Source organism: Chiroxiphia lanceolata, chromosome 4, assembly GCF_009829145.1.
Source record: "Chiroxiphia lanceolata isolate bChiLan1 chromosome 4, bChiLan1.pri, whole genome shotgun sequence".
Lineage (NCBI taxonomy): Eukaryota > Metazoa > Chordata > Aves > Passeriformes > Pipridae > Chiroxiphia > Chiroxiphia lanceolata.
Window position 1 is genome coordinate 24,811,460 of NC_045640.1, and position 16,936 is coordinate 24,828,395.

Genomic DNA, 16,936 nt, shown 5'->3' on the forward strand with positions numbered 1-16,936 from the left:
CAATAAGACTTTCAACTCTGAAACCACGGAGCTTAATCCTGTCATCCCATTCATGTATGGCCCCAAAAGGAGGTATATAGCTGCTTGGTCAATTCTGGACAAGATAAATAGGGGTCCTTCTTTTTCCCTTTTTTTTTTTCTGCAAATCTTTTTCCATTGAATGGGTCTGGTCACTGCCACTGGTTTCCCAAAGTCTCTGCTCTTCAGCAGATGGAGGTGGTAGTTGGTCTACAGTTTCACAACTTCAACTTCTAATTTCTAACTACCTCTTCTTGAACTGGAAAGGAAGAGATTAGGAAGGTGGGCACTCTCTGCCTCTGAGGAATTTGAGGTGGATTTACATCTGTAGAAATCTCCCCCTGTAATGCCACAATCACTGGGGACCTTCAAGTTAATGCTTGGTTAAAAGCCCAAACAACTAGAATTTGGGCTAAAGTAGTGATGCTAATGGGATCAGCTGCACACCAGTATATTTTTGCCATGACAGGTATAGAGAGGCATGGATAGTTTACTCATTGACCTAGTGTAGTGGGTCTGACTTGTAATGACTGCTTTGGAAAACAGTTCTGAACCCTGCCTTTTCTGCCACATCCAGATTGTGCTCTCCTATATTAAAAGCCACCACAAAGAACCCTCCAAAGCAGTGGCATCCAATATTGAGCCTCTTACACAACCTAGATGCTTTAAGTATGAAAAGTGAGGAGCTGCTGGCACACTGCCATACTATCAGAGGAGAAAGTGGAGTTAAAGGATTTTCTAAAGGGCAAGGAGTTGTGTGGCAACACGAAGCCCGGGTGATCGGCCAACAAAAGCAATAAGTGGCAGGGACAGGCATCAGGCATAGGGACAATAGCAGGAACTCAGAACACTCCTTGCAGCACAAGAAGGGGGAAAATTACATTCATCAATTACCTGTGTAGATTTGCTTTGTGAGAATGTGAAACAAAGGCAAATGCTTTGATGTTCAGCTTTCAGGATCACTAAAAGCATCCTGGGAATCACTGTAATTGTTATCCTCAAGTTCCTCTCAAACAATTAATGTTCTGCCTTCTCTTCACATTAGAAAGGAGTGGTTTGCTAGTTTTGTGGCAAAAAAAAGAGGAGGCATGTCAATACAAATGATGCACAGACAATGCAGCTGAAAGTTCAGCAGTGATTATTGCTGTTAGGTGCATTTTAAGGTTTTTGTTAATAACAAGCATCATTTCAGTGGCCCCTACTAAACTAGCAAAATCCTTACCCTCATGAATATGTACATGTGTGCATGTGTGTCTGTCATGATTTAAGGAATACATAAGTGACTGTAATAGTTTTCATGGACATGACTATAGTTTTGACCACGCCAGCATTGTACTGCTCATGACATCAGAGCAAAAGTGGAGGTGCAAGAAAAAAGGTGAAGAGGCCACACCATGAAACTACATTTCTTGGTTAGCTAGTTTGCTACAAGGGATTTTAGTTGTGGTTGTTACTTTGAGAACATTAATGCATGACTTGGCTTGAGAAATCTGAAGATTAATAACTTTGCTTTTAACAAAAACTTGAAAAATTAGGTCAGATACAGTTCAGACTGGTTAAGATTCCCAAAGAGTAAAGTTACAAATACAAATAACCCCAAGACTAAATATATTATTAATTATCTATCAGGGAGCTAAAGGGCACAGAGTAAATGAAGATAATGAAAAACTGTAGTAAATACACAGCAGTAACTTACCATTTTTGGGAGGAGGGTGGGGGTGGGAAGAAGTAGGGACTCTATCTTTGTGCAGACCATTATATAGAGATACTCCATTAAAATATACTAATCTTTCTTTTTCTAGCAAGAAATGACAGAATGAGACTCCACTTCAGATGGCAATAGCCATTCACTACAAGAATCTGTGTCAAAGAAGAATACTTTCACTATTCTTTCCCTCATATTAAAACCAAGCAGTTCTCATTTATTAGATCTACCCAGTTTCTTATAAGCTTGGGGAACATAACAGATATACATTTGATGCAATATTACTTCAGAAATTTGACACAGTTGACTGTGCCTAGCACAGAAAGATACAGGGATTATTTCCTTAACAATCTTATCCATCAATGACAATAATTTAAAATGATAGTCCATGAACTTATATTTTATTGCATTTAATTTGTGAAATTGAGCTAAAATCAAGCCAAACTCTGAGTTTATCTGACAGTTGATGATCTCTTATAGAATCATAGAATCATAGAATCGATTGGGTTGGAAAAGACCTCCGAGATCATCGAGTCCAACCCTTGGTCCAAATCCAGTCCATTTACTAGATCATGGCACTCAGTGCCATGTCCAATCTGCATTTAAAAATCTCCAGGGATGGTGAATCCACCACCTCTCTGGGCAGCCCATTCCAATGCCTGATTACTCTCTCTGTAAAGAATTTTCTCCTGATATCCAACTTAAATTTCCCCTGGCGGAGCTTAAGCCCGTGCCCCCTTGTCCTATTGCTGAGTGCCTGAGAGAAGAGACCAACCCCCACCTGGCTAGAACTTCCCTTCAGGTAGTTATAGACGGTGATGAGGTCACCTCTGAGCCTCCTCTTCTCCAGGCTGAACAACCCCAGCTCCCTCAGCCTCTCCCCATAGGACTTATGCTCCAGTCCCTTCACCAGCCTTGTTGCTCTTCTCTGGATCCACTCCAGCACCTCAATATCCTTTCTGAACTGAGGGGCCCAGAACTGAACACAATACTCAAGGTGTGGCCTCACCAACGTAGAGTACAGGGGAAGGATCACTTCCCTTATCTTTTAAAATCAAACACCATATGATACTTATTTAGATCCACTTATATTTTTATTAGTCATTAAAAAAATGCTTTCTGTTTACATCCACATCTATTTTATATAATTAGAATATCAGTGATGAAAAAATTTGTCCAAGCCCTAGACATATTTAGACAGTAAATTTAGGATCCTTATTCTTGATTAAAATCTAACAAATAACTATGTTACAGAGGTGGACTTTTTAAATCTACGCATTTCAAAGCTAAATCCATGGAGCAGGATCACTGCTCTTACTAGATCCTAAAACATCTTGTCTGTAATGTTTTAAGTGGAAGCCTGGAGCTATACTCAAATGAAGACACAACTTATCCCACCTTTCAGGCTGGAGATAAGGTGATAGCTAAAAAAATACAAGTGATGAAAATCACTTTCTTTGCAGTCTGAACAGGGTGGCAGATAAGTTTTGTTTCAGGAGAGAGTAAACAAAGGAAGAGCTCCCAAAAAAATGAGTGTAAGGAAGATAATGGTGCACATTCATTCCTGGGTCTCAACTGGACTTCGAAGTAGGACTGAGTCCCTGCATTTCCCTAGGCACATTAGCTCTGGCAGAGAAACTGGAAAAAAATCTAGTTGCCCTGACTTTAAAAAAGCGCAGATGTAAGGCAATCTTCAGAAGCAGAGCAAATCCTTCACAATAGTATCAAATGTAATCCACTTTTTTTCCCCCTTTCATATTTTCAAATGCCAGCATTTCATGCACAGTCTGCATGAGTGCTCATGCAGTTATCAGGATGCAACTGCACCAGATTTACACCTCAAGATCTATCTGTGTCCAGCCCAAGATTCTCGTCTAAAAATTACCAGAAAAGTTAGGAAAAAAAGATGCCAAATGCACTAAATCTTCAGTTTCCTACTTAAACACAAATATCTAGTACAATTTCACAATATTTTATACTTATCAGGATCTTGGGCAGGCAGAGATGGGGAAGTTCCTAGAACCGCCCCCCGCATGGTATATGTGCAGCTGCAGCCTCCTTACATCATCTCCTCCTCCAGAACCGTGGTGATCCTGCCTGTTGAGGCAGAGGCAGCTTCTCTCCTATTTTCTTCCTTTTCAGTTCAAGACTCGCACAGTTCTACAAGGACATCTCCCAGCCTGGTTGCTCTGTGGTTATCCCTTGTGACCATGTCCTGTTTCCACCTGATCAAGTAGCTCTAAACAAATAAACATGTCCACAGTGACACATGCTAAAAGTTCACCCCTTTGATTAAAGAAAAGAGAGGATCTGACATTATCGCCTAGTCTGGCATGGAAAGCTTCCAGAATAAGCTCTGGTTTTGCCTCATCCATTCTTTGAAAAGGAGATTTGTCTGTCCCAACCTGAGCGCAACAACTCTGTGTGTGGCATATATTTATCCCCAGTGAAGTGGTTGCTAATGTATCCTTTGACCATGTGATGAAGTAGGCAGATAAGACAAGCCTCACCTCTGCTACTTTTTATCTGTATTTAGGAGCTTATCAGGCTGATATAACCAGTAGGCAGAAGAACATAAAGAGAATACGACTGGTAAGTAACATATTCTGCAAAGTGTTGTCGACTTTCATGAGCTTAGCTCTGGAGTTTTGAGGGAGCATTGAGCAAACCACCCAAAAAAGACTATTTCAGAGGCAGTGCTAGCTGTGAAGTCTGGACTCATATCTAAACCCAAACTTTGATAAGTAAAGATTTAGATATTTTCTACCCGGCCTGAAGGCTGCTTCTGCTTCACAGTTTAAATGCATACCTAATGAAAGAAGTCATAGTGTGACAGCCTATGTCAGAATGCGAAGCTCTAAAAGAGCTGCACACAGAGCATTTATAAAGGGAATCAAGGCAAAAAGCACAGTGTAAGTATACAGTTATTGGGGTGTCAAATAACTTTATATTTAAATTCCTTGTGCATGAATGTCAAATGCTTTCAGGATCTGGCCAGATATTTTCTGGTTTATTACAGTGTCCAGCTTGGTAAATGAAAGGTAATATGTCTTGGTCTAACAAATGCCTAATGAGAGAGGGGAAAAAGATCATCGTGACACTGCACAGTTTGAGAAAGAGACATGAGGGCCAAAGATAATGACCAAACCAGCCAGCAAAACCTAAACAGATGGAAGTTACTGGATAAACCAGGCATGAGTAAAGCCAAAATCATACAGAGCTTTGTACTTGCTTAACTTAGAGCAGGTAAGTTGTCTGTTTGCTGCCATTGTTTCCTGCATCTACTTGCAATCCTAGTACTCCAAAAGTACAAAAGTGTTTGTGGGCACAAGTGTAGGAATGAAATCAAACCCACGTAGGGAACGTTCACATGATCTGATCCTGACAGAGTACTATGGTAAGATAAATGAATAATAAGAAACAAACTTCCTTGAAGAAGAGCGATGCTATAGGCCAAGATACAACAGCATGATGAATACATGTTAGTAATGAAACAGACCAACACACTGGTAAGGTACAGGAAAAATTACATGCTGAATAGATAGCTAAACTTCCTTTTATCCATAGTTAAATAGCTATTATCATGCATAGTCAATTAATTTAGGCTGCCATTTCAGTTTCCTTTGCTTAGTTGCACTATTCTGTTTGCTTAAAAATACTGCACTAAGTAATAAAAAGCTAAACAAATCTATACTTTCCCTTTCAACCACATTTATGTCTCTTTTACCTGGAATTGCACAGCTCAAACATGTACTCAGTTACTAATGACTGACAGCTGAAACTCAGAAGATTTACTATTGATGAGCACTCAATACCAGGGCCTGGAAAACACTGTCTAATTACTTGATAGACCTTTTACTCCTCTGCAAAACGAAGACTAAACTAAGATAGTAAATAAGTGTCTCATAAATGTCTTGTATTTGACCTGTTGTACAGTAGCTTAGACAAAGGGGAACTCTCCTGACAAATGATCCCAGGTCTTTTCCTTTAGACGTTGAGAGAAATTGGCTCCTCGTTCCTGCATCTCCCCCTGCTGGACGAGCAGCAGAATTGCAGGGAAGAAAAGGAATGAGTGGTTGCTTGCTCTCTGTGCTGTAAGCAATTGCCAAGATCGGTCATTTTCCCGAGTGGAATGAAACGTTTCATCTTTTAATAAAGAGAAAAGTGTGAAAACATCTGCAGCCATAATGCAGAACTAAAATACTGCAGTTATATGCCAGTAGTCTTCACGGAAGAAAAGATGTTGCCTTCTGGCTTGCATGCTTGACTCTGAGATGATCCTATAGCAAGAAAAAATATGCCAAAATGCCCTGATAATTACGGTGATACACACATTAGTCAGTACCAGCCCAGACATTTAGTTTCATATCACTCGGATGACTAATTGAAAAAATAACTCAAAAGTCAGTATCCATATTACAGCTATTGACCTCACAATAATTGCTGCCATGATCTGTGGGACCCCAAATGTTGACCCTTTTATCCAGTCAGCTCTTTGAATCTAGTTAAATTTCAGTTCATGACCTGCATATAGAAAGAAACAAGGTCTGAGAAGTTTGCCTTTCAATTAGCACTGTGATTTCTGCTCTATTTCAGAAACAGCATAAACATGAGCTTTTTTTTTTAACATTTATTTTATCTTCATGGAAAGGTGAAGAAAGTGCTGAGCTGCCAGTCCTGAAGACTGACATGTACTATTTACCCAGAGGAAAAAAGTGTCCAAAAACTAGCCTTTGCTTTGCTATAAATCTTACAAAATTTTCATCGAATTTTTCCTTTGGAAAACTGTGCATAAAGTTACTGATGCAGGAAATCTAAAATGCTGCTGAAAGTTCAGGTTTTCCTCTGTCTTATACATCTTCTTGAGATGTTCAAATATGTAGAAACACTCTTCATGCCTGCTAATCTGAAGCTCTCACATAAGCACTCTTTCTACGCTAGAGCTTGCAACACTTTCCTTCTCCATTGTGGCCATGCTAGAGAACATTTTTGTTTTTACCAGGACATTGGTGGTGCATGATGAGTTTCTCTGCGGTTGGTGGTATCTTTTGGCCTATTTTTGCCGTCTTCTTCTTCACAGGTCTAAAAAGTCTAATTTAAGTTCTAATTAAAATGGTTTCTTGACTGCTGTATAGCTGGGCATATTCATCTTACAGATGAAAAGCTACATAATGCTAACTATATAATATTTTCTTCTAGTTTTGTTGTATTTGTTAACTAGTCAACACTTGAATGTTTTGATGTACTGCTGAGACTTAAATAGAATCTTTAAAACTGTAAGGGGAGGGTGCATTTTCTAAATTTAATGTTAAAATGTTTCATACCCAGCAAGTTGAGGAATACTTAAATGAAAGTATGAGTCTTTCACCACACTATAATAAGACCAAGTTCTAAGTACACTTTTGTTAAAAGTGCCCAGTGAAATGGATGGTAGAAGTCCTAGACAAAATATTCACAGAAAAAATATCAGATTTACAATGCTACAGCTCCCAGCTGTCTGCTACCCTCTGAATGTGAGCCCCTCTCGATTTTGCTGATGGAAGAAAATATATGGGCATTTTCTATAGTCCATGCAATACACTGCAGCTTAGCTTGAACCGCCTTGCGCAACAGCTTAAGTTAAGCCATCAGACTTTGCACTGACATGGCTGAGGAGTGCCATTCCACCAGTGATATCTGGCACAGAGGCAATAACAAATCCTAGGATAAGAGGTGTGGTAAGAAGGCATTAGCTCTAACTCATCTACTAAATGAATGTATGTCTTAAGCCTAGCTTTACTCTGCGATGAAGAAACATCACATGTCCTCACAAACTCCTGGTTATATAGAAAGGTGAGATAAATGGAGAATGGGCAAGGAAAACGAGGCTTCAGGCCACTTCCCATTTGTTCTGTGTGCTAGTACAGAAATACTGAACTTTGGCCAGAAGTCAGCCAATGCTGTGCCAATGTAGTGCCAATGAGGTGGATGGGTAAGGACATCCCTGGTGCAACAATGGGTCCTCAGCCTAGCTTAGAACTTGAAAACACAGTGCTGACCTGCAGTGTCGTACATCAATCCACACACGTCACATATATGAAAGCACCTTTATATTGTCGCACACGGGTTTCCACGCAATGATCCCCAGCGCCATTGTGCCCCATCTTTTCTTGCTATCCAGGCTTCCCTACAGGGCCAGAGTAAAGCAAAAAACGCCCTGCAGCACTACTTGGAAGCTCGAAGTGCCTGTGACATTGCCCGTGCTCTCGGCTGTTTGGAAAAGAAGAGGGGCTGGTGTTCCAGCACAATCCCGGGCCAGAGTGCCGGGGCTGGGCCGGGAGGTGGCAATGCCGAGCCGGGCACAGGCGCCTCCGGCCCACGGGGGCTCCCGAGGGCAGGGGAGGGCATCTCTTACACGGGTTACAGCTCCCCGTCTGCGTCCCAGTTAATGGCAGCTCCAGCATGCACGAACGTATGGGGACTGACTTACTGTTTGCATTTTGGGATGCACTACGCTGCAGATAATCACTTTTCTCCCAGCAGTCTGAATGTAACAGTTAACAGAGAGCACTTGGCTTCACAGCATCTCCTTAATGCCTGAGGAGTTTTCTGAACCAGCTAATGATGCTGTTTCATTTGATTAAAGGCAGTATTTTTTTCATTTGAAGTGATGGCAATGGATGAGGAACCCAGTAAAAAAAAAGTAGATTGGCATGAGAGGCTCAGAAAAGCTCCGGTTAATTTAAGCTTAGCTAGAGAGAAGCTTAGTGATTTTTATCATATTTAAACATTATGTTCCAAACACAGAAAAGTTGGATCTGCAGTTTTCAGTGTGGGACTGAATCTGAACACTAACACCAGGAATCACATTAGGTCAGTTGCAGATGAGATTTGAGCTCTGGACTTCATGGTTTTGGCCATGAAGTTTGGTTAAAACTCTGTTTTAACCATGTGTTATGTCTCCAGTCACGATTTCTTAACAGTGAGCAAGATCTTACCAAAGCGTGTGCTTTTCTATTCTCAGAGATCAGAGATGTCACTCATTTCTTTGATCCAACAATTTCAAAGAGTAGAGAAATTTTCTAATTTGACTCCAGGGCTTGGATTCCAACAGGGAGAGATATAACCAGAACAAGGAGAGTTGGGATATGTAGCATTAATGTAATCAGATAACTAAGATGTCTGATGAAACACTGCCAAATTGACAATGTCTTCTATTGAATTTATATATATGCTTGGTATGGTAAATTCAGTGTAATGTTACAGACTGTTATTGTAATGTTTAATACAAAAAATACTCTGGCAAAGTTCAGTTTATGAGTATTGTTCCTCCTCTGGAATTTCTTTCCATGATAAGAAATAGAAGGCAGTATATTTCAATTTACAAAAGGATCAGTTTTGGTATCAGGATGCAACTGTGGTCTGAGTTCTGCAAGGTAAACTGAAAGAGTTTGAACACTGCCAGGAAGTAGCAGAACCATAGGAAATTCAGCACCAGAATCAGATCGGGTTTTAACTATTATTAACTACGCTATTGGCTGCAGTGAAGTTATAACACAGTTCACTACTACAAATCTTTTAGATGAGGAGAGTATCCCACAAATGTCCTTTCCACACATCGTGGGAGCTTTCATATCAGAGGTTACTGCTGAGCTGTAAAAAGAGTATGAGATTTTTGCTCTAAATGGGTCGTTGAACTTCATTCTGTGAACTTGAAATAGAGATATTAAATCTGGAAGGCTCCTTATGAGTAAGAAGATGACAATGTTCAAAAGACAATGTTCAGGTTCATCATTGGAATATCACTAAAATTAGTGATATTTCTAGTGATTAGTGATATCACTGGAATCAGTGATATTATTTCTCATTCTCACTGGTATACCTCATGCCAATTAAGTGGCTAATTAAGTGACATGAATCTGCTGCATGAATATCTTCAGGCAAAAGTAAAATACTTTTCATTTGTTCTAGCAACCTCAATTAGTTTTTCTAACTGCCGGTCACCTGAATTGCCATAAATTAAGAAAAGATGCAATTCCATGTAACAGAGACATTTTTAACTGAAACTGGGTGAGCTGTTTTTTGCCTGTCCAGGGCTTGCTATGATCAATAACACACTGCTGAATCCCAGTGGAGTTGATCTGAATGAACAAGACAGGTATTTAATAAATTAGAAAAGAAATATTAAATAATTGAGGACTCTTTCTGTAACTTAAATATAAACCTATTTGAGCTCTTGTTTCAGGAAAGAAAAAGGTTGCCTAGACTTGCATCTCTTTATTTTCCTCTCACTGATACTTCTACAGAACAAGGGAAACTCAGAAGCCCATATAAACTGCTGTCAGGAAAAAAAAATCTTCAAACTGCCAAATAATACATTGATATCAAACAATTAATGTTTCATTCACCTATGTAACAAGATGAAAACTCAGATCCCTGCAGTGCTTCTACGATGATTGATAGTATCACTGAAGGTTTTAACAAGTGAAAGAACCGAGCAGCAAGAACCTTCTATGTCATTTTGCATGTTAATGTTATGACATCCTTTGCTAGCATAGCAGAATGAGTGCTTCACAAAAAATTTAATGTATGTAAAGCTTTGGAAAAAGGAGATTATGATAAATGGGAATATACTCTCAATCTTTTATTTTCTCATTCTTTTTTTAATATTTTCCTGTTAGTTCTCTGTTAGTATTTTGAATAGAACTGGTTTTTCTCCTATGAAAAGCAACTCATCTAATTCCAACAGTCTCTACAGAAACCTATAATGTTTGAGAATGATTACTAAGTTGTGAAATGCTAATGTACACAGTGTTCTTTGGCTTGGACCAAACTAGCATACAGATGTAGAATCAGTGAAATTTTAAGTGGAAGCCTGATGGCTGTTTTGATTTAGGACAGATAGGCACACTGCTATTTCTGTTTGGGAAAGTTTTGCTCGGAGAGCTAATATGATCACAGTAGTACCCAGCATTCCGTATCTCTAGCTATTAATGTTAATAAATTTAACCACTCAGAAAGTGCAACCTTATCACCGACATCCACTGAGTAATGCACAAAAGCAAATAAGCCATGAAATCACGTGCAAGAAATACTCAGGCCAGTCCTCAATGAGAATAGTGAGAGTTGACTAAATCCTTTTATGCTAAAACCACAGGGAAGAAAATTGTCTTCTTCGCTCCATGATGGCCATCCCAATATTGAATTGATGCCTTTGTCCAGGATGGAAAGAACAAAAAACCGATCCACAGCCTGTAAAAAACTGTTTTTCTGAGCTTGTATGTCTCTGTCTACTTTGACAATATGATCACTTGCGTGAGGCACATGTACTGTTCCTCGCCTAAGAGGTTATTATTAGATGCATGAAATCAGTTGGAAGGCTGTTTTCTAAAGCCTGCCCCATTTTTTAAAGTACTTAAACACTGCAGGATACAGGCTAGTGAAGTGCCAGACTTTATAACAGGTCACTGCTGTTCTTCACTCCCTGAAAGAAACTGGGCTTACAGTGAGGAACACAAAGAGAGGAAAGGACAGGTTCCAAGCACTAGCAGCGTCCTATTACACAACAAAAAGACAAGCCTAAAAATCATCGAAGTATGCAGGTTACCTGTTCTACAGATGAAAGGTCTAAAAAAAAAGCCACTAATCTGAGATGCGTCAGGAGGTAAACAATGACAACTTGCTTCTAATTTCAGGTTATGTCCTGAGCAATATTTAACTTCAGCAAAACACTGGAACACTAAATGCAGTTCAAAACTACTGTGTCTCCTCTTTATCCACCTGGCTTTGATGAATACTCTTATGTTGCCTCTGCTTGTTGAGTGAATTAAACTCTTTTAATCTCTGGTTGGGAGGACTGTCTCATTTCTGCTTGTTCAAGAACATGAAAATGCAACTGTGACTTGCCAGGACTAAGAATGTGCCTTTTCATTATTTCTGTTTCCTAGGTATTGGTGAGAACACAATGGTCTTACTAAGAAACTTGTCAATTCATGTTATTAACAGACTATTTTGTCATTATTGTTGGAAAATTGTGACAAAGTATTCCAAAGGGGAAAATGGACAACTTCATGCAAACACACTTATCAGGTGAGTTGCAAATGGTAAAATGAATAAATAGGAGCACAGTGTGTTTCTTGTTGCTGTGACTGCATAATAGATCAAGCAACCTCATCCCCAGCCGATGATTTGGCGATGCATATGCACTGCCACAATAGCTGCGTTGAAATTGCACTGCTTAAGAAACACTTTTCACAAATCTGCTTCACATAAAATATATTTGAGAGGGAACTCATTGATCTTGTGAATAGGGCTGAATTAAGTTAATTTTGAGTCTTAAAATGGTTGGCAGTATGCCAAGGTTAGACTCCCAGAGGAGAGACACGGGCAGCAGTGAATTTGGATTTGAGGTAGCAGGCACAGATTTGTGGTCTCTAACTAAAACTGTCATCATAGTAAGAGGGGTATCAGCAACAGAGTGGAGTGCCAGAGTGGGGGAGGCAACAGGCACAACCCTACAACACCCGTCCTCCCACAGAACTGGATACTTGCTATTTCCTTGTGAATGGAATGGAAATAATTTGGAACAATCGGTACAGTGAACTAAGGACTCAAAACTGACACCACAGGTGAATATTACCTTGGCAGAGGCATGGGGCAAAAAAGGTTGATCCTGTATCACTGAACTCAGTAGGAGTATTTAAATTTAGCTCAGTGGATGCAGGTGGTGAGAGGGAATTCTGATAGGGCCTCAGGAGCCTAATTCTGTCCTGGTGTCTAGTGTTACCTGTGCAGGGGTGCTGGAGAAGAAGGGTCTCACTTCTTCACATCTGCCCAAGTTCTCCTAGACATTCAGATTGTTTCTGAACCTAAGTTGTAGGAGAAAGGAGGAAAACAGACAGCAAAAGTGTTGAGAAACACTTTACACTTGTTCCACAAAATATGTACTAACAAGGCAGGTTATAATTCTATTTTGCAACTGTAGGGACATGAACAAATATTCTGAGGTTTGGTTCATTATGCATTTATAGCTTCAGGGCTCTCCATTCTGTATAAGTGTGCTTACCTATGTACAAGATGAAAATTAAAGGAGCTGTTTATGTCACTAAAACCTGAACATGTTGTCCCTGACAAGTAAAAGAACATTTTATCTTACACCTTGCCAAACCACAAAGCTACTGCTTTGTGGTGTCAAATTATCTGACTGTGCTTTACTTCTCTGTAATGTATCTGCTTTATCTTCCTGGCAGACACCTTTGCAATTTTAGTAGTATTTGCATAAATAAACATTGTCTTGCACAAATGGTTTCTATGGAATGTATGCAGTACTTTTGGGTTTTTTTGGTGAACTATAAACTTTGGCAACTGAGGTGACATATGTTAAATCCTCACATATCACTGTAACTACATTACACAGGGAAATATCTGTACTGGTATCTACTCTCCTGTTCTTAACTTCAAAGAATAATATTATAAACATATCTCTATTTATTTTAAGATCATCTGAAATGTTTTGGGGGTTTTTTTGTACAGATATGTCAAACTCTAGATTTGCTAAAAAACATTATTTTGATAATTCTCCATGTATATCAACAGGAATTTCTGCCTGTCTGTCTGTGAAAAGTATTTGTGAACAGAAAATCATTCTTGAATCTTAATGTTAGCAGCAATGATTACTATATTAGCTAGAGGTCATAACTATCATAATTAAGGAATTCAGCTTTGCGTATTCTTGGTAAATAAACAACAGAAATGTATTTACATAACCTATACATCAATGAAACTGAAGAGGAATGCTTTATTAACACCCAGACTGCTGTGCTTTTAAAAAAGACTTGTAAAACTAAGGTCATGACTGTCAAAAATGTTAACTAGTGATGCAATGATGGCCATTTTACCTTGCTTCTGTATGACTGAAAACTCCCCCTATTCTGCTCTGCTCCTTCTCTGATAGCCTCTGGCTAGAAATTTTGTCTCTGTTTCCTCTGTCTCTTATTCCTGTTACCCCTGAAGCAGCTCACATTCCTCTATTTCTTTTCCAAGCCCCTACCATCTTATAAATAGCAACTATTCTGGTGTCTGATCTTCAGATTTCTTCCTCAGCTTTCCTCCTCATCAGCTTTCCCTTGTCCTCCACACTTCAAATTGCTAAAATAATTCTTTAGTTATCCCACTCTTTTCTACCAGGGCATTTGTTACTCTCAAGCCTGTTAGCTGTTCTCTGCTATTCTGAGTTACAGTCATGGTCCTCCCAGCTGTAAAACAAATAGTCAGAAGAGTGAATGTGGTAGATTTATAACATTCCATATCAAACCAAACTTGTTTTTTCCTTATTATAAAGCCTAATTCAAGATTTCTTGTAATTGTTATGAGATAAAACTAAATAAAAGCTCAGTTGTTGAGTACAGAACATATCCGGGCAACCTTTCCAGTGAACTGTTCATTATTCTGAAGCCATTAAAAATTTTGGGACTTATTTGACCATTACCTGTAAAAATAAAATTAAAAAATCTAGAGAAACTAAATGTAAAAATTGGTTTTTTGAATGAACTCCTTACATTTCTTGGCTGGATTTTCAACTAGACTAGAAAAGCAAAGGAGGAAGTTTTGTTTATCAACTATATTTCCTTTGTCCTTTCCTTTCAGCTTACATTAGAGTACAGGAAGCTGTTTGTGTATGCTTGCACGGCATTTAACTTTGAAGTTATTATACTTCATTCAGATTCCTTTCTAACTATAATGAAAGACACTGTGCTATAGAACTTAAATCTTCCACTTCTGAGGTAGAAGAACTGACCATAACCAGGGTACCAATGAATATTTCATAAATTTACACTAAACTTCAACACTTCAACAAGAAGGAAAGATATTTAAAAAAAAAGAATTTAAGGTAACATCTCATATGTCTTTCCCCACCATAGCTCTTTAAAGGTTTTAAGTTTAACATATGGTAATTATTAAATGGTTTGACGTGAACAAAAGACGACTTTTTTTTTGAGTCAAAAAAGGTATTACAATGACTATCAGTTTTGAACCACCAAATTTTTAAACATTTTTGCAACAAAATTATTATCAGTTTCACCTAAACCACAAAGTATTAAAAGGGACAAAACCGTTGAAGTCTTTGTTCACTTACTAAGTTGCTATATAATAGATCTGTTTACACATTAATTTTGTTTACACATTTATTTGTGTCAAATAAAACTGGCACCCTTCCTGATCTATTTAATCTGGTCTGAAAGAGGTATCAAAACAGAGCAACACCACACAGGATCAGGTTCCATGGCTACCAATAACAGCGTGGTGCTAAATACAGACATACCTGTTACACATGACATCCTGGTATATATAATATTAATGACTTCTTCTTGCTTTAGATAAATTATTTACTGGTCTTTCATTATGAAGAACTTCATAAGCCAGTAATCCCAAATTCCTGTGGATTCAATGAGTAATGAAAACTTCTACAATGTGAAAGACTTGGATGAATTGAAATTCATATGAAGTGATCTCCTAGGTATTACTATATCATGTTAGCACTTGACACTTCACTTGAAAAAATTCAAATATTTGGTGTTTCTTGATTTCTTCAAGAAATCAGAGTTTCAGAAATCAGCATGGACAATATCAGCATGTAAGGTGCTTGTGGGTACTACTGGCTTGGCAAATTTTGGTCTTTTTGCCTCTGCATAATTTATTATACTTGGATTGTAATTTCAGAAGATATTTTTCTTTTCTCAGCAACAACCTAGACAGGGAAGGAAGCAATGAGATATGATAGTTTGCCAATTCATGAAAGTATTCATAGTAGTGAGAATGAGGGAAGCGGTATAAATGAGGGCAGAAAGACCTTATGAGACAGAGCGAGTGGTCAGTGAAACAACAGATAAAAATGAGATAAATTATGTACATAGGGAAAAAAGAGCCCTGGCTTTAAATATAGGCAGGTGGGCTCTGAGCGGAAAGTTGTCACTCAGGAGCAAGATCTCATTCCCATAAAAGTATCAACTCAATGCACTGTACCATCCTTAAGCTACCAAGTTCAGGTTTTACCATATCCAACCCTTGAGTCCTACTAGATATAGTTTAAACCACTAGCTTACATAGAAAAGCCTAACGGTTTTCTATTCTATTACTCACCTTCAATGAAACATTAATTTACCAAATTTGACATGACTTAGCCTAACAAACACATTCAAGTATTACAACTGGTGCAGGAAAAAAATGACATTCAATCTTTTATTCTTAATGTTCTACTCTAACTATGTCAGCAGTTCATTCATGCACCACTTTGGGGCTGAGGCTGCAGTCCAGTGCACTTCAGTGAGCCACTTCAGCTCCCACCGAATTAGCCGTAATGAGATTGCTCAGCTTCCAGAGCATGCTATGCTCTATGAAGAAAGGGCCCAGATTAAACAGAATACTGTTTCTTTTTTACCTCCTCCATGATTCAAAAGAACACAGGCTAAAAAGTCTAAGGAGTTTTAAGGGGGCTTTCAGTGAGGGGACAGTAGTTAAAAATGTCACAGACAAAAAGGAAATGAGATGGTGGTGCTAAAAGATATTTCCTTCTTTCAAAAGACAAATAGCTCCAGGTACTGAAAATTCTTAGCAGAACTCTTAGCAAAATAAACTACTTCAAAATGAAGGTGAAAAAGTAGTACACAGAAACAAAATTGATATTAGGCAGCAATTTCCAGTTGTCTTTTAAAAAGAGCTGCCTTATCTATTTGGACAAAACGAAATAAACAGCATAAAAAACTCCTTTCCATCTATACTGTAGCTAGCATTGTGCCCTATTGATGCATACAACCGATTAATCATGTATTCCACCACTTCATCAGGAAAGAGTCAAGATTTGTTTGAACTGCTACATGCAAAGTTTACCCAGCCTATTTGGCTCATTTTGTTATTAACTGCTGCCATCACAATTGCAGCAGCCGTGCTGGAGCATGTAGCAGATCCAGACCAGAAAGGTGTCTTTGTACCATCAGCAAACTAAGCACTGTTTTTAACTCTCCAAATTTTCTAGTCCTGATGCACACAATTGCATAGAGTCACAGCTTGGTTTGCTTAGATATCTGATAATATTGATACGAGAAAGGGATCTGGCTAACACCCAAGTTTTTCACAGGAATAACAAGCATTGACTTGTGCACTTCAATGCAGTTTGTTCCCAAAAACTCTGCAATCTCACAATTTGTAAAAGCACATATGTACTAAGGTTTATAATGA

At 38.6% G+C, this 16,936-nt stretch overlaps 1 long non-coding RNA gene across 1 annotated transcript; it reads right to left on the reverse strand.

Moving 5' to 3' along the window:
- Positions 1-2,780: 2,780 nt before the first annotated feature.
- Positions 2,781-15,857, reverse strand: LOC116785376. The gene is made up of 4 exons (XR_004356509.1): positions 13,600-15,857; positions 12,489-12,570; positions 6,154-6,247; positions 2,781-6,003 (listed from the first exon to the last, which is right to left on the reverse strand). It is a non-coding gene; the product is annotated as an uncharacterized LOC116785376 (long non-coding RNA).
- Positions 15,858-16,936: the final 1,079 nt, after the last annotated feature.